Raw genomic sequence first — 26,483 nt, 5'->3', positions numbered from 1 at the left:
ACATTTACCTCTTTGTCTCAGGTGAAAAAGTACCTAGCCATGGCTCTGCGTACGTGGAATTTGCAGTGTTTAAATTTGGCTGTTAGACCTTTAATACTCTCTCTAGAACAGATCTATGTAATGATTTTGGATTAACTGGATTACGGCAAAGCACATTAGCGCTATCTGAAATGACTATTTGAAACGGAGAGGAATGCCTTGAGAGAAGAGTTTCTAAGGAAAACTAGCTCACATTTAAGTAAGGAGAAGAAAACAGCTTCTCTGCACCCACTCCGATTTTAGGAGGGATTACCGGTGTCCAGTTATCGTGTCCGCTTGACAACTGATTGACTGCATGTAGTGATATCCTCCAAGCAATGTGTGTTATATAGCATCACAGAAGGAGTAAAATTATCTTTTGACCATTGCGCGCGATGCTGCATTTTGCGCATCACATTAGAGATATTCTTAACTCACTGTACAGGGTTCTTTGATGAAGTTTAGCTAAGCTCCGTTACAAGAAGCTTAAGTTTCTTTGCTAAATTTCCGATTATCTAATATTATTGTTCTCAAACAAAGGTCTATGGAGTCGAGTTTTCAGAGCAAGCTGCCCGAAACGATCTAGAAAAACAGTAGCATAGATTTTCGTAGCCGTAAGCGTGTAGACACGGGTGTAGAAACTGTGCAATGAAGGAAACCGAAACTATTTTGCGGGTAGAAACTGAAGCAATTCCTGCGTGTTACGTGTATAGATCAAAAACGTTATGATCTTTTTGATCTACACACGTAATTTATGCTCATTTGTTCAATATCATAGACCTGAGGATTATCAATGATTGGATCTTAACTAATACATCGCCTCAAAAATCATGGGATTGTGATGCAAGATTTCATATTTAATCATCATGAAATAATATAATTTTTTCATGATGTCTGCTTCATTTTAGGATCGTAAGACGAATGAATAAACTACAAGAGGATCATCTTAATGTCTCCAGATAGATACATGTACTAACAGCAGTAGTTTTTGCATGCCTGGGTCTTAATACTATCTTTATAGTTTTTTGAAGACTGAGATTGAAAACCATTTTGGGTTCCGAATAATATAGGTCTTCTTTAGGAAACCAGAAGTCATCAGGACATTTTTATTATCTATCCAAACATTTTATAGAAATTTTATTTCAGAGCTTCTTGAAGATGGAATATACTTTTTCATTAAAAAACTGGAAATGTATTGATTCCTTGTATCCACTCCGTGCAATATACTCCATAAAAACCTAGATAATATTTTCAGCAAATTATTCATACTTAATTTATTGAATTAGTATGTGAAATATTCAACTTTAATGATCATTCTTTCCAACACCAATTAAGAAGTTAATACTTGATTATGTAAATAAAGAAATAGCTCTTTTAATTAAAGTCAAACAGTAATTCCCAGAGTGTTGAGAAAACTAATTTAAAAGCTTTTCCTCTAGAAGGTTAATATATAACAAACAGGAGAAAAATACGAGGAAAAATGGGAATAAGGAAGCAAATCCTTTCTGTGTTGGAAAACTTGACAGGATAAAAGATTTGAATTGAGTGCAAGTGTTTGCGATGAGAAGCGATGGCGACCATTATTCATTCTGCTCGTTGCTAGGCAACAGAAAATTCCTTTCCTCTATCGAGTCGAGTTGAGTTGAAACTTGCTGCTGCCAGCGGGGTGAACATACGGCGACGGAATAGTTGCGGATGTCGCTTTTAATGCGATGAAGCATTCATCACGGATGAAAGTGCATTTTATATCTCTGCAGGGAAGTGAGGGAAAAAACTTCAGCTCGTTTTTGAATTGTTGTCTGAATTGTTTAAAGAGTTCTTGCGAAGTAATGAAGTGAATTAAAGAAATTTTATCTACGGAGTGCTCGAGGCCCTCTTTTCTAGAATCCGGAGGGGAATTATAAAACAATTTGTTTAAACAATTTGAAATACTTAGACGGAACAGATAAAGCAAATATGAGTTTTTATAATATATTTTCTTTTAGAAAAGTATTATTATGTTCGGAAGTATGTAAAGTGTTCTTTAATTAACCAATGGGTTTTACCTGAAGTGTAATGTCACAAGAATGCTTGGGAATGTGTAATGCCTTACATAAGAAATGTAATGACACATGAAGAAAAATGTTTGCGTAATATACACGAGAACAAATGTTAAGAATATCAGATTATTTCTCCATGGCAAACACAATAGTTCATAACGCAGTTTTAGAACGATACCCTACATTTTTGATTTGCGAAAAGCAAAGATCTCATCATTCCTAATACCATCGAATCTTCCAGCATCATTACAATTGCACACACTCTTGGAGAAGGATTAGATGTTGTAGATATTGATGAATTGTTAATCGACAAAACCCTAAGCGAAGATAAAAAATTAGAAGCTTTCCTTGAAACTCTTAATTTCACAGGACGTAATAATAACTAAAAAAATTATCTGGCTAAAAACTTGAATTTAATAAAAGAAGGTATGGAACTGGCCAAAAAATTGGAAAATCATTTTGTCAAACATTACCTTAATGCGGAACGTGGTGAGAAGTTTTACCATGAACTGAAGTTGTTGACAGTCCTTTACACAAAATCCTGTAATGGTCTCACCAAGCACAAACACAGCGACTAATAGTTGAATTCGTTCGTTAAACCAGTAAACCATCAGCACCATAGACTAGTACTGATTTTGTTCAAGAGACACAAAGAGCATTTCATTAACAGAGAAAGAAGACGATCTCCGCAATATATCTGGTGATAACTGTGGTATTCCTGTCCTGCCCAAGTGTATGCCCCATTTATTGTCAGAAAATAAAAATGTATGAAATCGTGTTATGTGTAAAACAGAATTTTTTTATTCATGAGGAATTTTTCATTTCAGATGCAAATTTACTTCAATGCATTATATCTTCATTATATGTTAGTGCATGTATATTTTGTTGCCATAATAACCTTAAAATGACTGTTTTCAGATGGATTTTAAAATTAATTTTGCTTATTTTTGTATCTGGAAACAGTTTTCTGTTTTTTTCTTATATGCTATGTCTTTTTTTTACACGATTTGTATTTTTACAGTTATTCTTTAGGAATATTCTAGTAAAGACAGAATTAGGTGCAACTGGAATTTCCTGCATGGAAGAGCAGCATAAAATGCTTCATTCTCTGCATTTTCATTACAAAGTTTTACGCGACCAAAATTGAAGCACAAATGTGTAACTCATTTGATTCATTTCATAAAAACGAAAAACATATGTAGCCCTTCGAAAGCTATTAATCGTGCAGTTCTTTTAATATGTAGATAAAATAACAAAGTACAGTAAATGAATATTATGAAATGCTGATCGGAATTTATTTTACACGCACATTTTAGGTCTTTTAGAGAAGAGATTTGTAATTTATCTCGTTTATGTAACATCGAATAAGCAGTAAATGATATAAGTCGTCTTCTAGCTTGAATAATTCGAAGCCAGTAAGATATTATCCAAATTGAAAATATTTAATCAATTTATGGGATAGATTAAGATCGAAACACAATTATTTATGTGTGAAAAATCTTATATTCGATCGATCTAAATTGTAAATAATTAAAAGCAGAGGCATAAAAATAGTTGACCAAGGCATAAAAAGAAATCTAAAATACAAATATATCTGCAATACAGTGAAATTTTCTAGGGTGGACTCATTTAAAACTGTCTGTACCAAAATGCCATTTTACGTCACATTCAGAATGAAATTTGAAGAAAGATATTCGTTTATATATCTTTTTTAAGTAATTCAACATTTCATTGTTGTTGATTAAATTGTATCTATAGCTTAATGTTTCTTGCATTTATTTTGCGCTCATGCAAATGTGTGTAAACTTGTTTATGTTATATTTTTTTATATTTCTTGATAATGTTTTATACTATAAATGCATATAATTTATTTCAACAATGTTGAGCCTAAATCATTTCATGCGTACGGCCTTTTGCAGCTTGTTAATAACTCTACTATATCTAAAATATCAAATTTGGAAACTTGGCAACATATTTATTAACATTCACTAACATACCTCATCTGAAAACTTTTGGAAATGTTTCGAAATTTTGATACAGCTCTACAATAAATAAAAACGAAGGCAGGCGAAAATTCTAAAAAAACCGCCCAAAGATAGCGTCGCACATATTAACACCATAAAAAACTAGACAGAATTCTGTAAGAGAATTGTTGATTTTGTTATTACCTCAATGGAAAAGAATGTGACTGACTTTTACCGCTATGCGACATTTACCAAAATTTGCTGCTATCGTTTGCCTGAAATCAGGATCAAGCCCACGAAATTCATCGTAGCAAGGAGTCAAAATTGCGTCTGTCGTTAGGAAGAGCCTTCGGCACTATACAGATGAGAGTACGACTTCGCTCCGTTCCGCCCCCAATTTTGAAGGACAGCACCCTGGGGTACCGGGTCCAAAGGTGTCCCACCCTTTTCCCCTACCAACAACCTCTCGAGAGGACTTTCGGCTTGCCTTATATTTTGAGTTCACCATGCCGCACAGACACTATACATTGAAAAACATCCATGACTTCTTCGGAATTCGAACAAGATTCCTTTATTGCAGCAGTCAGATTCCCTGTCCCGGTTGGGCGACACCATAAATTTTAAATATATATCTAGTGCCCTTGATGTTCCCTTCTTAAGGCGCACGTTTTGGAGTGAAATTAAGACTTTCTCTTCTAATCAAAGCATATTTTTCTCTCAATAGCGCTTTGAGGGATATTTGAGCGATTTATTTTTGCACTTTTAATTACATTGAATGTAATCTATTTGACGTTTCAGTTTCTCTTACTATCGCTAGGGAATTTATTCAGAAGTGAAACCGTATTTTCTGTAACAAAACTATATTTCTTTACCCGAGAAGATCTTGGGAGGTGCTTATAAAACAACTCTATCTAAAACGTTAAAAAAAGTTATTATCTACTGATCTTCATGTTAACATCCGTCAGGGCACACGCAATTATGTTACTGTACTTTCGACATTCCTGAAACACTAGAAGAATGTTTCTTTTGTTAGCTTATCACAGATATTGGTCGTCACATGATTTTGGATAGCTTGATATGTCTGGCTACCCTGATCACTTAAACGAATAGTAATAAAAGAGAACAGAGGGATAGAAAAGAAGACATTTGAAAATAAAGTAGATGTGGCATGGAACAGACTTTTCTCTTGTTGCAAAAGCCAAATGTCTTTGCTTAAAATGTGTCAAGCATTCCAGCAAAGGTTCGTCAAATTGCTCTTCTATGGGATCAGAATAAAATCTTTGCTCACTAAATTTGATTGGTTCTTTTTTATGATTCACCTGTAACTAGCAATAAGCTTAAAGAATAAGATTAGGAACGGGTAGTGAGTCAGTAAGAGTGAGCTAAGATCGTAAAGAATCGAACGAGTAATTGGGATCGGAAAAATCGACTCACTACTGACTCCATAGACTGATTTCTTACAACTGTAGTTTTCAGATTCCCTAAAATCTTATCTCTACATAGAACTAACAATAAAATTTTAAAATAAAAATATGTTCAAAAAGTTGGGAAATGATAAAAATTAAACTCATTTTTTAACATAGGAAGATAGACATTCTTTTATACGTAAAAACAGAATCGAACTTTCCTTTTCCACTTCCAGAAGAACTCTCGGTGGGTGAAGTCTAAGAGAGCTACTGCATTTTAGGAAGAATCAGCGTTTGTTCACTCAGTAAAGTAAATCGATTTTTTAAATCAGTTCGTGAACAGCACATCTCTGGTTGCTCGAATGGTCGAATAATAATATATAACCGATCATGCCACAACATGAAGTTTGCTACATGTTGTGGCATGATGTTACCCTGGATGTTACCCGTTTCGCAAATTTCTTCTATAAAGTATATGCCAATGCCTTTTAACAGACTAGCTCAGTTAAGAATTCATGCACAGATTTCACGCAACACTCTAAGGCAGCGGTTCTCAACCTTTTGACTAACGAGTACCGTCTAAACAAAAACTGAAAACCTTTAGTACCATTACAACAATGTACTACTACCACCACCACTCTTCAACAAAGCTCAGATCGCATAATCGCATAGTGTTAGAGAAAAAAACTCAATCAGGATGTTGGGGTTTAAATTTTTGAATTTAACATAATACTTTGCTTCTCTGCGTTAAAAGAATAAAAAAAAAACATACTTTCTTCTCTGCTTACCACCTGTTGATAACCCCTGCTCTAAAGGACAAAAATTAAAGGAAAAATATTTAAATAGAGAAGAACTGTATATTGTGAAACGCTTAACACGCGTGAGAAAATATCTTTAAGGCGAGAATTCCAAATAATAAAAGACCTGAAAGGAAAATAAGATACATATTTGTAAAAGCGTGGAGAGCAGATTTATAAACGTTGATTAGTTTCAGTAATTTATACAGATTTTAGAAATCGATACTCATATTATACTATTTTTGCTTAAAACATAGGTCAAAGAACTTTCAGCTGTTTATTTATGTAATATTTTGACTATATGCTTCTTTGCCATTTTCAATTCCCAACTTATTTAAAGTGGGTCCAACAGCAGCGGAGGGGTAAAGTTCTTGAACATTGGCAGTTCGGATCTGCGGAACGGGCTGGCTGCATGGGCGTTTTCGTGGTTTTCACCATGTGTAACGTGTTAATAAGAGCCAGTTCTCCTTAGAAATCCTGCACGAAGGCATTCCTTCCTTCCGTCTAGTGCCTTTAAATTACTTAAGTTCCAACTTTTATTGGACATGAAAACCGATTAATAAATTCCATTCATAATAATTTCTTATTCTGTTATAATGAATATATTTTCATTCCAAAAGGAACGTTGTTCAATTTATTAAAATAAAAAGACTTATTAAAATGAAACATACAAGTACCTTTTCATTTTTGCTAAAAACTAAAAAAAATTTTACCGTACACAGTATGATGTTGTTGCTTATATCTATAAATATCATATCCCTATGTTTTTTATCTAATAATGCCGAACTCATGAGAAGAACCTCTTGTCCCAGACTTGCTTTATTCGAATGACAATAAAACAGTTTTCTTTTATTCTCCCCACATTTGCGTTTTTATGTTTATGCTGTCTGAAAATATGAATCCAATCTATGAAATTCATGTCTTTTATGTTCTTATGAGTCTAGACACATAATCTGTAGTGGAATTATATGTTTATCTCATGTATGGAGTGATGTTTTATGTTTAGGTATTTATTATGCCAGTAATAGAAAAAGGAAATATTTTCAGGATTATTTACTTTTAGAAGCAATATGAATCTTATTTTTATGAAAACTTTTGTAATATGATAGCATAAGATCAATAATTTAATGATTTGAATGGACATGCAAGAAATACAATTAAGATATAATCCATATAATTTTCTATTATTGAAGTAGGTAATTTAAGGCATCAAAATCGTTTTTTTCCTTGTTTATGTTTAGCCTAGCAGCCTTCTCATCTTTTAAGAACTGTCTGTATGCCATTGTTTCGTATAAGGAAAATATGTAAATTTTTATTGCTGATCACATAACAGTAGTCAAGAAATTTTAACTTTTTGTATCATAAACAAAGACAAACTATCTTTGAATAATTGATGAAGAAAATGATAGTAAAAGTCTCCTAAGTTATACCGGTTTTGTGTGAGATGTATTCTAATAAAAGACACAAACTATCCCAATCGTTTTAACATATGATTCTAGTTAGATCAGTAATGCCTAACATTTTTACGTAACTGTGAGGCACCATCCTACTTTTACTTAATGCAAAATGTCAAAGAAATGCAATAATGACCTTAGTCAAAAGCGTACAGTTTAATCCCAATGCTATGTTTAAAATGTCTAATTTATCTTTTACTTTACAAATTAATTTATAATATTAAATATAAATGAAAACGTTAAACTACATCACAAAACAAACCCCTCAAGATTAATCCTAGATAATACTGACATTATTAATTCTGCAATACTGTACGTTCCAAGAACATGCAATACGTAATACAATATGCAATATGCAAAACGTAATACAACATGCAACTTTTCAATATTTCATGGTATTGCTAGTAAGTTCCCGATTCTCTAATGAATCGATTAATGTTTTAAATTAAAGTGACCAACCGACTGTGTCTCGTTGGACCCTTTTTTTTTAATCCCCATTCATCTGTCGTGAATAAATTTTGATGAGTTAGTATTGTTGTTAACTCTCATTATGGAGAGAACAAAGCATTTTTGGCTGCTCGGTGATTTCTACCCCAACTTCAGCTACATGTCTACGCCACACGTTTTTTTCTCTACGCCCCACTTTTTTTCTTCCCCATTTTTTCCTTCGCCTTTCTGAATCATGTTAACATAGATGCAGATGTCAGTGCTAACGCTGGAAATAATAACTCAAGTAAAGAATAACTAAAATAGGCAACTCAAGCCTTAAAAATCATTCATCTCGTAATATCTTAGAACTAAAATCAAAACAGTTCACAGAATGCAAATCATAAAATTAAATCATAATAATTAGGCTTATAACATTCTACGGATTGCATTGTTGGAATCTCAAAATTCACAGTTTTAATACGTAAAACAGCATCTTAACTGCTTTCTAAATTAAAGGTTTTAAAACATAGCATTCCATTTTAAATTGCTTTACAAATTGTTGCTATCCACAACTCCAAAATAAAGAATAATTAAATTAAACGTTTTAATATTTTCCAGCGATTTCAGGTACTGCGTAGTATTTGTGTGCGTTAATACTTAAACACGCGCATAAACGTTGTGACGTATAAACGTTAACACACGTATAAACTTGTGAATAAACATGCTAGAAAAGAGTAGGAAAAGCAAACACAAATTTGGGACTTTTTTGCAGTTTCAAGCAATAAAACTTTTTACAGACGAAGATATCCGGGGGAAATTATTCGGTTACTTTTACTAATTATTTACATCCCAAATATGAATAGTATAGCGAAAATAAAAAAAAAATAGCAACACTTAACACTCTGTAAATGTAAACATTGATCAGCTGACTGCATACATTCGTCTTTTCTAGTATATGATGAAAGAACAAAGAGGAATAAAACCATGCAGGTTATATAGAAACTATTCTTAAAATGAAAAATATTTTCACAAATGCAGTCATTTTCATTTTTATTTATTTAATTTAATTTAATTTGTTTCTTCTTTTGATAGTGAGCATCAATTTCACTTACTAGAAAAGAATAGTAGTCACTTATCATGCAAGTAACCCACCTAACTTGATACCTTTGCCTCATGTTTTCAATTTATTCATGGAACCTTTACCCTTGTTCTTGTTTACAGTTCCCAAGTTCCCATTGGAAATACAGAAAGTAAATTTTCAAAGACAAGATCATAATTTGCTGTAACATGCCAGGATTTGCTTAAACCAATTGTCGGTAATTTTCTGCTCTATTATTTCTCATTCATCCAAGAACCGTTTCTCAAAAAGTCTTTCAGGTCGTTAATTCAACATCGTTTAACTTATTATGAAGATATTTTTACGAGGGAAGGGGTATGTAAGAGTTTCCGATGTGGGAAGCCAACGAATTTCATTCTCTCTGATCACTAACTTTTAGAAATTTCTCCATTCTTGTCTATGAGCATCACAAACTTTTTAATAGGCCTAATTTTATATTTAGAAGTGTTGAAAGTAATTAGGGATGTCTGACATTTTATTGCCCTGGTATAAACGCTTCTCTAGTCGCCGCTGTTTCACATTGCAGAGTGAGTTCACATCGCACTGTGAAAAAGAAGAAACAAGGAAAGAAGAAAAGAAGAAACACATTAATTAATAATGTTAACAGCAGCTTGTGAACACAGTGAGAGTTCACACTGCACTGTGTTAACAAGCTGCTGTTTACAAGCAAAGAAATAGCAGCATATAATCTCAATAATTTAAAATTCCACAAATATATCAGCCTTATTTTTTATAATAAATCACTTTTGATAACAAAGACCGGCTTTAGTGAATATTTCTTTCATTTCTGTCGAAAGCTTTATTATTAATTTATTTTCTTATATTTTTTCTATTTTCATACTGCTGCTTTTGAGATCTTATATTCCTCTAGTGTAGTGTTGCTTTGAGTTTAGACGAATTTATAAACACCCTCCGTTTCACAACGTGTCTTGGTAATTTAACTTTACAATTGTTTCAATTATATTTCCTGATTTTTCTTACAGTACTGTGGTAGGAAAGAATTTTTAATGACTTTTTAATGACTTAATAAATAAGAAGAAGAATGATGAAGCATCTGAAGATTCATACTTCTCAATAGCGCATACAAATTGGCTTAATTCGGTAATTTTTTCCCGCTATGCAAAAACAGTTTTAACAACCAAAATGAAAGGAGGAAAGCTGTGAAACATTGATAAATATACAAGTACACTTGAAAATATACAGTTAAAGAGACTGAGTCGGAAAGATATGAATTGAAAAATATGTGAATACTGTATACTATTCATAAATCCAAAATCTCGAACTTGCGTCATCGCGTAATTCACGCAACTATTATTTTATCATAAAATTTAAAAGCATGTTATATCTCCAATATTTCTTCTTAATAAATTTGACTACTGAGGTATGTGAGAGTTTTATGGGTTCCAATATCCTGCTTAACTCCGTTTCAGTCTTTAAAGTTTGATTCCCACAAAATTTTAATAGTATGCAATTGACTAGAAGTCCTACAGATTACACAGAGAGTCACCACTTGATTTCAAGCGGTAACTCGAGAGATGTTTCTCGGTCACCACTCCAATTCATGCGGTAAGTCGATAGTTGACTCTAGATCATCACTCGGTTTGACGCGATAATTCGAGTGTTAACGATGCTTATATAAGTTTGGCTTGGGCAATATTGCTTCATGAAGGCATTCAACAATCTACGCGTAAAAAAACAACTGTCAATCTTTAAACTTAAATACCTTTTTCAGATTTGTTGCTATATATGCATCTTTCACGTTAGTTCGAACTCGACAGTCATGGCAAGAGGAATATTATTTTCGAAGTTACGAAACCCAGTAACATGGAATACGATATGGAATCAGGTCAAGTGAAGATGAGTTCGATTTTTCATTGATGAAGAACGAAATTACTAAGAATTTCTATGCATAGACTACTTAAGGATTTAAAGAAGGAAAACAGTGATGAAGATGGCGATGAAGTAAGACGGCGAAACATCAGGGTAATATAGAGAGCGAATATGAAAGCGACAGTGATTCCGCAGAAGAAACTGCAAATTCAGAATAGATGATATGCACAGAATCGGAAGAAGTACCTCAAAGAATACCATTTGTATTCGCCGAAAGAGCAGCAGAACCGCAAGTATCTTCAGACATAAAAGAAGCATAAGGTTTCAGTGAAATCATTTTTTTTATCTGTAAGACATTCACCAAATATACAAAAACTCGACGAGTGAAAAAGGCTTCGAGTACAAAGGCTTAACTTGCATTATTTAGGTTTGTATGCTTTATATGTCGTAATATTACATTAAAGTAATATAAAGGAAGGAATACTTTTCTGAGCAAAAATATCGTAAGGAAATAAAAATACATCTATGGTGCTATGCATTGTTAAAGAATATATAGTTTGTTTAAAAAATGAATTTTGTGTATGGTTGCGTCTAGATGAATATTGACTCAAAGAGTTCAAAAACGTGGTAGGTGTCACAGAAGAATAAAACTAGACACTGAAAATGAAATTTTGTAGTAAATAAAATGTTTGAATAATCTACAGATTACATCAGCTTCTTCACATGCCGAGACTTTTTATGTTACTTTTGCCATTGCTGCTAATATGAGCAAATCTAAGCAGAAACTAGAGTATCAGCGTCTGAAGTGGTTCTCCTATTCTGTTAAAAACGACGGCATTTCTGGAAGAAATGCACAAAAGTAATTTATTAAAGATTTTAACAAAATTATTATGATCATAAAAGGCAGAAAATAAGCACGTAAAATTGTCAAATTCATAAGTATATTAAATGCCTTTATAGTTTATATTTTAAATAAATTTAAACAAATGTCACAATTAATTGATTAAATAACAAATTAACTTGAAACATTTCCCCTGTCTGGCGCATAATTTTTACTTTTTCATGCGTTTTCTAGTAAATGTGTTTATTTTTGGATTTTTTATGCGTAGGAAAACTAATTTATAATGATTACAATAAGAAAAATTATCCAAAGTACAACTGACTACATATAACGGTAAGAAACATGCTACATGGTCGAGGTTAACGTTTTTATTTTCATTTTTGATTGTAGATTACGAAGACTACTGCAGACACAACAAGCAAAAATGAAAGAAAACAGAACTAAAAAACAGTGTCTACAATATAATCTATAAATCTGTTTTGTGTCTCGTTTCCCAGTATGTCTCGCGAGTGATCCAGCATTAATTGCAGGGCAACGATTCAAATGACTCATCGATTTACGCATGAAAGTTGTACAATTTACAAATTGGGGTTGGAATAATGTTAATTTGATGCAGGTGTTTTACAAGGCAATCATAGCCAATAACAAGACGGAGAGATAGCATCAGATTTCTTTCTGGGCCCTAAATATGTGTCAAACTTCTGTTAATCCATACTGTTCCATTCTGTCCATTTCATTCTGCTAATCTATTCTGTTAATCCATAATGGCTCTTCCTTTAATTAAAATCTTTCTAAAAAAGCTTCTCTGCAGTAATTTTTATTACTCTTTTGGCAGTGTAAAAAGGGATGCATTTTGCATTTGTCAGTTATTTGGAGAATATTGGTCCTTTCTTTGCCAATAAATATGCCTTATCATTTCCATAAAGGCCACAGTGCTACTGCATGTCAATGTAGTCACCCTCCTAAGCTGAGTTGTTTAGAAACTGCTGACATTTTAAAACATCAACAGATATTGGTGATTGAAAAGGAGAAATGGCTAGAAGGGCAGCTTTAGAATGTGTTGATTTTATGACAAAATTATGGCAAAATTTGCAAAATGTTCAAGTTGACATTGGAGTTGGGATAAGACTACGTGTATGGACGTGATATCAGCATCAAAAGCAGTTCTATTCCTTCCAACAGGTTTATAAAATCAAAAATGTTTCAAAAGATGCCAGCGCCTGCATTAATACTGTCAGCCAACTCAAAGCCATCCCTAAATATATGCAGCTATTCAGTCTCAGAATATAAAACATTAATGGTCGAGGTTCAAGTATATAAGTTTTTAACAGAATTTTATAGACGTTTGATGACCATTCCAAAGCACATAAATATTATATAACTGATTTAGAGGAAGAAACTTAAAGAATGAAGGCTTGAATGTGTTTTAAGAAAACACTTTACATAAATCTTTCTCTGCAAATGCCTAGCTGTTGAAACATGTATTTCAGTATCAGAATTACTGAGGTTAAATGACATGAAACTGCTCAGGAAGTTCGCTAATGATCGTTCCATGTCAAAAATCGTGTCTAGAAAAGTCTAGGAATTAAAAGGCTCATTAAGGAGCTCTTTTCAAAAATTCTCATAAGTAAGGCTGGTACTTTCGTTAAAAAAAAAATAGTTAATTTTTATTTTCTCTCAAATTATCACCATTTTTTCGAAATATAATATTGTTGAATATATATATATATATATATAACAAACTTAGAGCATCTAAAGTTAAAAGTAAAGTAAATTGGAGTCAAAGCAAGGCAATTCCTCAACAATATTAATAATTGTATCCTTGTATAAGAAGTTTCACACTATATCTAAACAATTCAAAATTATAAAAAAAAAGGATCACAGTAGTACAAACTCGAAAACTAAAAATGTAAAAGGGAAAAATATAGAAGAAATAAAAATATAAAAATTAATCTTCTTTTATTGAAACTCCAATTCAGAACTCATCAGGGGAAAATGAATTTGTATTTATATATATATATATAAGACGATCCTAAATTTTAAGGTATTTACAAAACAGGACTTATAGACAAGTCATTTTCACATATATGAACTTGATATATATATACAAGAAACGTAATTGAGTAATCTAATTTGTATATTGAATATTAAATAAGAAAGATAATTAAATTATCAAAACACTATAACAATGAATGAAAAATAAGTAAATATGCCTCTTTAAAATGTAAATCCTAAGGTATAAATAAACATATGAAGAATTTATATTATTAAGCTTCTCCTTTAAAGCAAATAAGACTTACGAAAAGACAAAATACTGATAATTTATCATCTTACATTAGGTATTAATACTTTGTTTTGTGTTTTAAGGCCATTTTCTCCAAAATATACGTTCGTAAAATAATAACAACATATCAAGTATCTGTAATATAACTTGTGAAAATAAAGTTTTACAAAATGTTAGCAGTATAAAATGTCAGTACATTATTTTAATATCACATCTAACTGTATTTAAAGACTCTCTACATAAACAAATTTAAATGCTTTTTGTAATTTTAAGCATACAGAAGTGAAGGGTTATAAGAGGAAACTGTATATCAACTGAAGAGTATCATGATATGCTTCCATGAAAATAGAACTGTACAAATAAACCTTTGCTGTACCTGGTTACCACATGACTGGAGTGTAGAAATTGTCAAATATAACACCAGCTAATCTAAGATATAAAATCAATAAAACTAATCTGAAATACAGAAATAATTAACTTAAAAGTCAGCAGTACCGCTAGGCTACGAGAATGACAAATTGGTGGAGACAGCATGGTGTGCCTTCATTCTCACCAAACACATTCATATTGCTTGTTATTACATATCCATATCATGACATTCATATACTCATAGTAAAGCATTTTATTAAGATAAAAGGTATCACGGTAATTTTGAACAGAAAAAAAATTATAATTTGTATTTTATTTTGCATTCATTCCGTCAGGTGCCTATAGGCTTATTATAGCTATTTTTAAAAACATTGTGATGCCAAGCAGAAAATACTATGAAAGCTAATGTTTTGAAAAGATGTCACAGTTTTCCCGAACTCATGATTCTAAAATTAAACATTATAATGTAACAAACATAACAAAACTATAAAGTAATTACTAATTTCGATTGCAATCTGAGCAAGTGAATTCTTTGCGTTAAGATAAATTTGCCTTTTACAACAATGATAAAAACGAACACGTTAAAAAGTCTACAAATTTGTAATAGATAGCTAATAATTGCTTCAGGGCTATACATATGGCTATTAGGTCACCATCAAAGGAGGTACCAATGTGTCCTGCAGGAGCGTAAAAAGAAAAAGATTCGAAAACGCACCAGTTGGCAGTCAAAACTGAGAACAGTCAATAAAAATGTGCAGCCAACTGAGGATATGAATGTAACTCAAAATATTACATATAAAGAAAATTGAAGCAAAACAGAATAAGCAACTAAACGATTTATGTTGTTCAAATGCAACAAAACAACATGGATACTAAAAATGCAAATTAAATAACTGAATGGATGTTTTAACAAATAAAATTGCCTAGAAAAGTGAAAAACTTTTATAATTAGGATCAAATTGTTAGCATGTATTGAAATCTTTACTTTAGATAAGCTAAATCCAGTAACTTCAGAAAGTACATAGTGCAAAGTTATGCATATAGTTTTTAGTGTTTGCCTTTTATTTTTAATGTGTGGGTCAGGACTTTCCTTTTAGGGTCGTCATACCACTGCGTTTGATATAGTCGGTGCATTAAAATGCTCACAAATAGCCTCTACGTTAGAAGTATAAATTGCCAGTCTTAAAATGTAAATTATCAGAAATTTAAATCAGATGTTAATTTACTCTTGAAGCTTGTCATTTGAATGATTACTGAATTTTCGTCGTTATAAGTGGGCTTGTCTCATTACCATTCGTTTATTTAGGAAGTAGTATTATCGTTCAATTGTAAAAGCTATAGGAGATTTCTCTTGCTCAAAACACGTTCTGTATTTGTAGCAAACTACAGTAAAAATTTGAATTTTGAATACGATTAGAAACAAGGACATCTCACAGCAATCTGTTCTGATTTTCTCAAAAATTAAATCGTAGAGTAATTAGATTATTACAAAAGAGATCGGATTTTATTTCATGTTCGTTTAATAAATTACCAGGAAAAGTCTATCCTACTCTGTTCTCTAAGAAAAGGAAAGGGTTGCTATTTTGATTGGTTGGTTAATTTTAGTTAAAGCAAAGCAGAAGAAGGGTATAGGTTACCTGAGAAGGAAAAGATGTCTTCGTGGGAAGACCTTTTAATGGAACTGGTTCGTATCTACTTAGCCATTGGTGAGCTTTTCTAGTTTGGAGAATTTCTGTAGGAAAACGAATGTTTTTATTTTGCTCTCATAGGGAATTACTGAGTAATTCACTGCAACCAAATCATTCCATTGTCGGTAATCGAATCTTGGATACAGCTGCACATTTTAGGGCGAATTCGTCTCAGTCATTCCTGTAATAGATAGAATCTTAATAAACTTGTTATTATACAAAATTATTTCGATTATTTTGAGACATTAAATTAAACAATCCAAAAACTCTCAAAACGAAAGTCCAACATTAAGAATCAGCGTAAAGTTTCAAAATTTTTTTGCATTACTAGTTTCGATAGTTTTTGAACTACCTTCTTCAGCTGCTAAGTGCAAGTGAACCACATAAAGGGTGAAGAGAGATAAGATAATAAAGGTTGGACAGAAGTTAAGCTACTCGCGCCATCTATTGATGAAACAAGAAAAACTAAAAGAAAATTCTTTAAAGCTGAATATAAAGATGAGTTGCAATAGGGGTCATTAACTAGAAAAAAAAATGAGGGGGGATGTGAAACGCTTCTAAAAATCTAATTCACCAATGGAGGATGTTTTCTGAATAATATTGGTTGCAGAAAAAATGGAAAATGGGATTTTCATTCCAACAATGCTGAGCAAAAAGGGGATTTCTGTGTTTCTTTTTTCCTAACATATGCCTCATGTTCTTTAACACGAAATTTTAAGGCTCTTTTTGTTTGACCAATGTAAACCACACTGGCAAGGAATCCTGTGAATACCCCAGGAATTCATATCCGGAATGGAGTCCTTAAGCATGAAACTAGGAATTTTATCGATAGGAGAGGAAAAAAAAATTAATTTACGCTGATTCTTAATATTGGATTATTTTTTATTGTTATTCAGCGTGATATTTAAACTAAATCCAAAAACTATTTACGAATCCTCCAAAAATCTCCTAGATATGTTTAAGAAATCCAAAATCTGCAAAACTAAACATCATACGAACAAGATTGAAGTAAATTATTTTTCATATTGGCCAAAAAAAAATTACATTTCAAGCTTACAAGTGAACAATGCATACTAAAGAAAACATGAAATATTAAATAGATGAAAATGTTAAGCAGGTAAAACTACTAAAATTTAAACATGTAAGAGAAGAAATATATTGAGCAAGAAAGTAACATATATTTTCATCCATCATTCGAGAAGTAGCTTGAATTTCAACTGTTTTAAGTGAATTCGTGAATACAAGTTTTGGATTTATTATATTTATCCGATTGTTAACATCACTGGATTCTCTTGTTTGCAGGTATCATATATCATATATCATATATCAGATATCATATAAATAAAAAATTTTAAATGAAAAAAATTCTTGCATTTTTATTTATATTTACGAGCGTATCAAAATATTCATTCGAGTTTGAAGAGACAACCATTTTATTCAATTCTCAGCGTTTCAGGATATGTATAACAAGCGTACTTTCCTCTTCTGATGAAGGTGTTTGGGGAATTGTTGCTTTGTTATTATTATAAAATATACATTTATAATTAAGTAAACAAAATTCTCTGCTCAAAATATGATTGAAGACAATTTGGAACGACCTCATGTGATCTGAAAAGAGTTCTCAAAAGGAAAACCTATATGAATACAGCGTAAATTTGATGTAATGTAAGTAACTTGCAATATATTTTTATTTAAAAATCATCAAACAAAACAGCGGCATTTACAAATATAGATTATGCCTATCCAGCAGATTAAAGCGCAGTCAAACCAAATTAAATTACATGTAAGCGAACAGATGAATTTTTTTGAAAACATTTCTCAGTTGAATGAACTGAGAGAGCTAAAGAGAATACAATGAGCTACGGATTCAATTCATACGATAATGGAATTATTTATCTATATTTAGTATGGCAAAAAATGTAGTATAAAGGTATAACCATTGCTATACCGCAAATGAGCAGAACAGCACCTAAAGAGGAAAAACGGCGTGGCCGCCTACGATGGAAAGAACAGACTGCAAGTGCATTGTCCAGTCGACTTTCCAGTGTAATTATATTCTCACAGAACAACATTCAGTAAACAGTATAATGCACGATACACTACGTGAATTTCGGAATTTGTCTTTCTACGTATATTTTAAACATAAACACTGGACCTTGCCTGGAAGTATTGGTTAAGCATTTGGAACTTGGCTGGCGGCAGAAATAAGCATACTTCCAGGACTGACTTCTAATACAAATTGTCAAAGTGCAAGTTGGGCTGCTATGTGAACTTTCTAACAGCGTTACAGACATATGGTCTGCATTTTCTCTTGCATTTGATACAATCAATGCTTCGCGTCTTCTCTCTGTTGGTTTTAGGGATTTAGGGAGCTGGCTGTTATGTTTCGTTCAATAAGGTTTGGTTTGGTTTTGGTTTATTTAATTATTGCAAAGCACACGAGAGCTATCTGCCTAAGGGAAGGGATGCCTTCATGGAGGACTTTCTAAGGGAAACTGACTCGTATATACCTTACACATGGAGAACAACACGAAAACGCCCATGCAGCCAACCCGTTCTTCGTTCAATAAGAAAAATAATTTTAAATAATTTTGTTGGTTTTGCCATCATAGAAATGCTCGAGAAGACTGCCTATTAGAGAGTGATTCTTACGTAAAGACTGTAAAAGGAAAACTGTTTCGTATATGTTACGTTTGCAGAAAAGTATAAAAGGTTTATGCAAACAGTTGACTGATTACAATGGGAAATAATAGTTTCGCGGTGATACAAAGTTTCGAATTATGTATAATTTTACTTCTAAAGAAAACTTTGTAAATCAGGTTTTCTTAACCTGTGGGTCGCGACCCCCAAGAGTGTCGCGGGACCTGCAACAGGGGGGTCGCCAAACTTTTAGTAGTTTTGATATTTATTTAACTTATTATAATAATTTTACAATTACCAAATATTTTTACACAATGCATTTGAAAATAGATAAAGATAAGACAATACAGACAAAGATAAGACAATACAGACAAAGATAAGACAATACAGACAAAGAAAAAAACGAAAACAGATTTCAACGCATTCTTTTTATAATATAAACGTTCATTTTTCTTGGTTTGCACGTGACGCTGACATTTTTCGTCTGTGATTTATTTAAAATTTTCACATCGTTCTATACCTTAAAATCAAAAACTAAAGTTAATGACCTAAAACTGCGATAGTATATTACAGTACAAGTGAAAAAATTGACAATTTCACCCACGCCTGTGTCGGATTTGCGCAATACTTTTGGAGTCCCACAAAAATTTTTGGAAATATTATGGGGTCACGGGTGTCGCGAAAAAATCTCAGTGACAAAAAGGAGTCGCGACTGAAAAACGTTTAAAAAATCCAGCTGTAAAGGATACGGAAGATACTTTAAGGTTTTCGAAGACGTCGTTTTAATGAATCCAACAACAAGATAACAATCTAAACGAGCATTAACACTTTGACCATGAAAGTTCAGCCGTCGTCCTAATTAAAAATTACCATGGTTGACGCTGCATATCACTTACAGAAATTCCTTGTACTAAAATAATGGATTATTAAATCTTTAGGTTTCTTAATTCTTAATTCATAATCCATACAACATATATTCATAGTATCTTTACTAAATATCGAAAAACATCTTGCTATCTCTTGTTATTGCATGAAAACCTCTTGCTAGTTTTCGCAGCGACTTGCGCGAAATATATGTCTTGTACAACCGCTGAATTCACTTAATCTCGATGACACTGCAGACCCTCAAATATGCTTGCTAAATCTATTTCATGTCGGTATTTAAGGTATTAAGTTACCAGTCTTCTAAGAAGTATTAAGTTCCCAGTTTCCTTTTTCTAAGAAGTTAATACTTCTAAGAAGTATTAAGTTCAGTACTTAAGGTATTAAGTTACCAGTTTCCAGAAGAAGAGCTATTTAAAACTCAGACGCTAAAGATGCGTCTGAGTTTTAAATAGCTCTTCTTTCTTTGCACGATGTCTCAGTCCAGGAGACCAGATCATCAGCACACAATAAACATATAATGCTGGTATTTTCAGTTTTAGTTATGAGACTATTTATGTATATGTTAAGGAGAAGACAACTGGTAACACCTCCCTGTAGGAGGCCAGTTCTATGTGCTTTATTTCTTGAAAAACAGTATTCATAACGAACTTTACAAGGCTACTAGCTAAGAAAACTCTTGAACCAATGAATTATGTTTGAAAGAACTCCAATACTGGAAAGCTTCAAGAGAAAAGTACACTTACAAGCGGATCTCAGGTCAAAGAAAACTGCGGAAAGGATGTGTTTTTTTCTCTGATACATCCTTTACTATTTTCTCTTAGGAATATTTCAATATTAATAATTTGTTCTTATTAAGGTTGTCTTAAATAATCATTATTTGTGACAGTAAAACAGCCAGCCAAATATGGCGGAATGTTTTATGTAAGCAGACCAAATTATGTAACTCATACCAAATGTAGGAAATACTGTAAATTAAGTGACCAGTTTGCATTCCAGCTGGAGGTTACGTTGATAAATATGATACAGAATAGCTGGTTCTTGTTTGGCTTAACCAGACCAAGTGGATGGCTTTGCATGGCACTGTACGGAGCGTAAGTGCATCTTTCAGTGGGGGTATCATTTGCGTTAAATTGGTAGTATATGGGTATGTTATCTGGGTGATCCATGGTTATTTACTGATGTCAGCCATACTTCAGTTTGTAATCTGTCATCAGAAGGTAAACAACAAAAACAAATTTTATAATTATTTACACGTTTATAAACATTTTGAATTCTGAATGTAAACTTCAGAATTCAAAATTCAAAATGAAACAGTATAAGTAATGATTTACAAGAAATTTATATATTACTCCAGAAAATTATTTGCTTCAATCTCAATTTCGGGGAAGTTACATTCTCAGTTTCTCAGAAGCTTTCCTCTCAATTTACGCTACCTTCTCGACTGTAATTTCAAAAAGCGATAAATATTCATAATGCATTTTGTCATCCATGAGACGCTTTTACACCCAGAAAGCAAAACTAAAGCAACTTCATGAAGAAAATTTATCTCAACCGTACGAAAGATAAATCTCTATACAGAGCTTGAAAAATTCTGTTTATATCTTTATTTATACCTTCGGAGTGCAACAGAAAATTTCTGAAAAACAAGCGTAGCATTTAGTATTCTATCTGTTAATTATTGCTAGTGATAATTCCGTAACGTCTTGATGCAACTGTTCGATAAAATGCAGGAAGTTCGTAATAAAAGCTTTAGAATTCAAATGACATCGAATGTTGATAAAGACACAATAAAATGAATATATTAAGCAGCAAAATTTTGCATTGAATCTCACTTTTCAGTTAAGGCAGAAATGACTGATTTAATCAGTTTGATTTGTTATTTAGTTGCTGCAAGAATGTATGTTTCTGTGAAGAAAATTAAATCATATTTGCTTTACTCATGAGGAGACTAAGAATTCACGTTACGAATAGGGGGAAAATAAGATTCTCTGTGTAAGAAATCGAAGCCCATTAATATAGCTTTGCAAATATAGTCATTGGAATATTGCAATCCATGAATTTAATTGGAGATTTTAATTTCATCAAGCATTCTGCTAAGTTACAGGAATTATAGTTTGTGAAGATAGTGTCATTTTTATTGTCACATGGGTTTACTTGATTCAGATCATTTTGTAAAAAGGAAATAAAATGAGTCCAAAAATGTGTTTCGTTGATTACCAAGATTTATTTGGCTGCATGAAATAATTCAGTATTAAATCTCATCCTACACATTATTTTAATAAAATGCACTGCATCTCGAAATTAATTTATATCAAGTTACTCCTTCAAACTGCGAGAAATAAAGGAATCCAACCTTCTGCCCTGGATTAATTATTCAGAGAATTCTTCTAGATGCAGGTTTCGGAAAGGCTAGGACGAACGTAGCGTACAGAAATAGAAGTGAAAGAAATAAAACTGTTCGAAAATTTTTTGGGAAAGACCAGTTTTGAAAAGCTACCAAAATATTTGTCTGTGTTCAAAGCTTTATACTAAAAGTTGGTATAGTCTATCAAAAAATAAGATAAGATAAATAATCATATCAAAGAAATAAAATAGTGCTATTAAATTAAGCTAATAAATCTAGCACATTATTTGTACTATATCTCTCTCAGAGGAGGAATACCTTCGGCGAGGACTTTGTAAGGAAATATGATGTGTACTAAGAATATTTGTGGGATACGTCGTGTCAATGTAACCATACCATCCAGTGTTTTCAATCCCTTTCCGTCTTGAAATATATAAACTGTTATAAGAAAACTGAAACACATACATACTACCTTTTAACAGTTGCAAATTTAAAAATAACCATTAAAGCATAATGAAAGGCCTTGGAATACCAAATCTGACAACAGAATATCAGAAATTTCTAGAACTAAAGTAAAGTCTTTGGTCTTTGGTGTTAAGTCTTTGGTGTTAGGGAGAAAATTCTTAGAAAAAGAGCTCTGTGGTTTTATATACGTCCTATGAATTTTCACAAATTAAATGTAGAAAAATCTTTTTATATATTTTCTTTTTATTCATACAAACCTCGGTATCAGAAGAATATAACTTTGTAATTAACATAAATTCTGTCATCTGGGAATAATTTATATTATGCATATACCATATTATCCCCCCAGTCATCGTTTGTTTGTCATAAATGGAAACTTCCTTTTGTATACGGGTAGATTTTAAAATGATGGAAATAAAGGTTAGATTATTATTCTCCAATTTTTACCTGTTCTTTGCTTTAAAATTCAACTTTCATTTTGTAATTATTCAGTTGAAAATATTGAATATATTTTATATAGTGTGTTATAATTAAAGTGACCGTACTTGGACATACATAGAGCAAGTTCTGAATAACGTACCTTATTGAAACTTAGTATATACGTTATATGGGCCAGTGGAAAAAGAAAACCGTAATTAAAGGTAAAGATCGACCGGCAGATGAAGACATGGCATATAAAGAACATGAAATGCAAATTGTAAACATAAAATTTTATTTAATCGTAATAATTGTTCCTTATGAGTTCCATTTGCCTAATCACATGTTCAAAACACGTTATTGTATGTTTAACAGTGGCGCAAGGGATTTCTCGAGGAATTACAGCATCATGACATGTTATGCTTGCTTTCACTACAGGAAGGATCGGTATATTTCATCCATTAGACACGATCTTTTAGAAATCACCATAGCCAGAAGTCATAGGAATTCAAGCCCGGAGAAAGAAAAGACTAGACTTTCAGAAAGTTTCTCAAAACTAGTCGATCATCTCCAAAATGGGCCCAAAGAAATTCCTTTTCTTGCCGAATAATACGAGGTATTGCACAAACTTGCATAGTTAATCTCTAAACAGTTTCGCTTTCGTAAAGTAGAAATAATTTGTTACTGCAGAAGTTCACAGTAATGGACACTAGCAATGATATATTGTCTTGAGAAGTATTTTTCTCAAGGAAAAGGGTTGAAAGTCAACAATAAACCCACACTATACAGTCACGTAATCAAAATGCAAAGGATGTTGGCATTTGAAGTAACCAGTATGTGATAGTTCTGAGTAATGGTTGGTTTGGTTTGTTTTAGTTGATTACGGCAAAGCGCACTAGGACTATCTGCCTAAGGGAAGAGATACCTTCGGGGAGGATTTTCTAAGAGAATCTGGCTCGTATACACGTTACACTTATACAGCCAGCCCGTTAGCCTGGAATCAAACTCAGGACAGATTTTACCAGAGTTCAGTGATTTTACCACCCGGCCTGTGGTTGGCAGTTCTGAATAATAAAAACTTCATCTAAGGCAAAACGCACCTTTTCTTATCACAAAATGTTTCAAGGTTACGTATTACCTACTTCTGTTCTCACGAGAAAGTGACAAATACATTTATGGGGATGATGACCACAATGATGAAATTTACAACAATTTGCTTCTTAACACTGAGGTTTACTTCTTTACACAACTCTGTGGTGACACAATTAATAAAATTCAAGAGACATATACTCAACTTGGACATTAATCTCATTGAAGCTAGAACTCGGTCTCGGTTAAAACTGACTTGTTTATATCAACAATGAATCTAAAATAATTCCATTACTTTGATAATAAATTTGATACGATTTCCATTATTGAAAAAAATTTTATTTCTTCATGAGATATATTGTTATATGTAAGCGAACTGCAAAATTTAGAAGAAAATTTTAATGCTTACTTCTAAGATAGAATTGAATGTGCCCGCACTGCTCAAAATGTAGAGATATTAGGTTATTTTTTTAAGCAGGAATGATGAAAAATGAGCAACGCCCTCGCTGGGAATCGAACCACGGACCTCTGGAATACGCGTCCAGCGTGCTGACTACTACACTACGAGGGCATGCTAAGAAGGCGGGGAAATGCCTTATAAAACGACCGCTAAACTGCGATATATCTGATCTTGATATTATGTTGCAAGATGAGTTAATTGCACTGAATAATACTTATAATCGTATTCAAGCACACATGGCTACGCTAAGTTTCCGAACTAAAAAACATTCGAAAGAAATATTCCCAAATTAAGAGTTACTATCAAGCCAAAGTTGTTGAATTTTCTTGCTTACTATAAGCAGAAGTTCGTCAAGGCAATAGTTTACTACGGGAAACAAGAAACACTTTAAATATTTTTGAACCAGATGAATTAAAGTCGGGAATTTCATGTCAGATATTAAAGAAATGTATCAATACATCAAGAGAACCCGTCACATTAACTAAAAATGAACCTAAATTAGATCCATCAACCAATAAACCAGTTAGAATGAACCAATTAAAATCTTCAGTTTTGCTTCCGAAATCTTGTTTATATTTGTAAAATTCATATAATAATAATAATAATAATACAAAACAATAATAAAATATATATTTAATAAAAAACATTTTCTCGAAACTCTTGTTCATATTTTTAGACTAAAGTTATTTATATGCAATTATTTGTATTATGATTATGTTATATTCTGTGTATAGTAGAGAAAAACACAAGGAGGTCAACGAAGAAAATCATTCTAATAAAAGTTGTTGATACAAGTAACAAGAAAAGTTCGGAAATTCTGGTCTAATACTTAAATTTCGGAGATAATATTTCAGAGAAAAATTTTAGAAAAGTCCATTATTTATTGGATAATATAATAACATATATCCATGCTTTTCTTTTTAATAACAAAGGAAAATTTTTTAATTCTTTTATAAATGTATTCTATACTTAAAAGAACACATGATAATTTCTATTATTAAGTTACACATTCGAGGCATTGACATGTGATTTAACAGTAATCCGCCATTTTCAGGAAACTAAAACACGGGATCGTGAGATTATCTTCTTTCGTTTTAGATTAGTGTTTTAGAACTTGCACTGGACTTTACGAAGCAATACACAATGGAAGAATCTTACATCAAAGGAAACCAAACTTTCGTAAATATAAATCATTGATTTCAAAGGAAGGGTATTTGAGTTAGACATTACAGGTTTCTAAAGGCTATTTTTTCTTCTATTGTATTCAAAGCGCATTCCTTTTCAAGATATACTCAACACAATATTTTAAGCAGAACTAAATCTATAGTAAGTCCGTTTAAGAACTGATAGACCGAAAAAGTTGAGCGCTTTCCTATATTTTAACAGGATTTATCTCTTGTTTCTTTCTGGCATCCCTAAAAGGGAGATATCTCAGAAACATCTGGACTTATATATCCGTTTTTGTAGAGTCCGTTTTATAAATATGATTCTTTTCAAAGGATTTGCCTTTTCTCACTTTCTTTAGTCGATTTTAATTCTGTACGTGGACAATACTGCGCTTCCTAAAAGGGAGAGACAACAGCAAGCTGTAAAATGCTGAAATGTTACACTAAAAACATGAAACTGAAAGAAACCTTTCCTCGAATGGAAATTTATAAGCAATAAATTTCAGAATTCTTTACCGATTACTGTGTTTGTAAACACTTTATGTTTTAAAACAAATTCTGAGTTGATTGACATTGGAATTTTAGGGTAGTTTTAGTAGAACCACAGGTATGAGTATAAACCTAATCACCGGGACTTGAAAAATTTGGTGACAATTCGGCGACATACTGGAAATTACCAGAATGATCTAAGAGCAATTTTACTCAAAGTGGTGCTTGCGTAACTTATAAATATTGGCTGCGTTGATGCCGAGTGTCAGTCAGTTCAATTATTCAGTTCGGA

The 26,483-nt window shown here is 32.2% G+C and overlaps 1 long non-coding RNA gene across 5 annotated transcripts in view; it reads right to left on the bottom strand.

The window, feature by feature from the left end:
• LOC118200197 (uncharacterized) overlaps positions 1–26,483 on the bottom strand; it is a 319,672-nt gene that overhangs the window by 216,161 nt on the left and 77,028 nt on the right. For 3 of the 5 annotated variants that reach the window (XR_015039996.1, XR_015039999.1, XR_015039995.1), the window contains exon 1: positions 16,186–16,578. This is a non-coding gene — a long non-coding RNA (uncharacterized LOC118200197). The other 2 variants (XR_015039997.1, XR_015039998.1) reach the window with 2 other exon arrangements.

This window comes from Stegodyphus dumicola, chromosome 3, assembly GCF_044657685.1.
Source record: "Stegodyphus dumicola isolate Sdum_Otavi_A_Nest chromosome 3, ASM4465768v1".
NCBI lineage: Eukaryota > Metazoa > Arthropoda > Arachnida > Araneae > Eresidae > Stegodyphus > Stegodyphus dumicola.
This window is presented reverse-complemented; position numbering and strand designations above follow the sequence as displayed.